This window comes from Ciconia boyciana, chromosome 8 (genome assembly GCF_034638445.1).
Source record: "Ciconia boyciana chromosome 8, ASM3463844v1, whole genome shotgun sequence".
NCBI classification, from domain to species: domain Eukaryota; kingdom Metazoa; phylum Chordata; class Aves; order Ciconiiformes; family Ciconiidae; genus Ciconia; species Ciconia boyciana.
Window position 1 is genome coordinate 65,111,530 of NC_132941.1, and position 1,336 is coordinate 65,112,865.

A 1,336-nucleotide genomic window follows, 5' to 3' on the forward strand; every position below is an offset into this window, starting at 1 on the left:
ATTTGCTTATATTCTATACAATGATTGTCTCTCTGTGAAAGGATTTCCTGTAAACCTAAGAAGGAGAGAAATTATTTTAGGTGCCTTCAGTAGAGGTTAATGTTTTGAAAGCTTGGCTGAATTCTTGGCATTCAGGAAAATCGTGCAGTCAGATGCACATGCGTTTCCTGGTAAATGGATAGAATTTGGGAGCCTCTGTAGTTAGAGAAAAGGTACAGGGAACATCCTGATGAGGTAAAAGGAGGAGTAATTTAATTGTCTAACTCCTTCTGTGCTCAAGAATATCAGACAGATGGGGAGGATAAAACAAGGAGCTCAATAATTAATTTTCATGTTCCTCACTAGTGGGACCTCTTTAATCCCTGTTCCTGTGATTATAGAGAAAGGTTGGATTCTGAAGTTTCACTCATTAGCTACGTGTTGTATGAAAATACCTGTATTTTCAAAAGGAATAGTAACAAGAATGAAAAATTTCCGCTATTAAAAATATCTTGGTGTCAGGGACTTTTGTGAAAGAACAAAAACTCTCTGATTCCCTCAGATAAATAATGAAACAGATGGTTGTTGGGAGGTTAAAGGTCAAACCTTCCCTGTTGACTAAAACACAAGGTTGACTTAAAAGATTTTCCGAAGTTATTCAAGATGCAGAGCATCAGCCTGTGTCTCCTGCCTCTTAATGAAATGGCGTGGGCTTCCTTAAAAACATTGGTGGGGGCAGGTATGTTCAAGTGGCTCATCTTAAGAAGGCTGACACCCATTCTAGCACTAAACCGCGCTTCTGCAAACTGCATGTATAATAAAGGATATCGGTGAATAATTAAGCGAACTTGTCCAGGGATATAGGTTATCCGAAAGGCTAAATATTAAGATTTAATCCGCTTCCTAAATGAACCGCTCACTTCCTACCTGAAACAGTAGTTGATAAAGTCATCACGGAAATCTGTGAAGTCCTGAGAAAATTATCAATAATGCAATTTAGAAAAATGGAAAGAAAACAAACAAACACTGTCTGTAGGGTTAAGCTTCTGCATTCATTAGCAGACTCCTATTAAAGGAGAAGAGGGCATTTTTAAAGCAGCATATAGACTAACTAAAGAGGCAGATGCTCTAACTCATATGATTCAACATAATTTTAGTGCAAATTGTGCAATCACTCAAACACACAAACATTTCAAGGTAATTTTCGTAAATCCCTATTGTGATCTAATTTCTTATTAAGGAGAATAAAGCAGGCTGCTGTTGTAATTCATCAGCCCTTTGCATTGCAGACCAACTGCTGGAGTTCATTTCATGGTTTTTGATGAAAAAATAGACTTGAATTTCTGGAATTACTAAC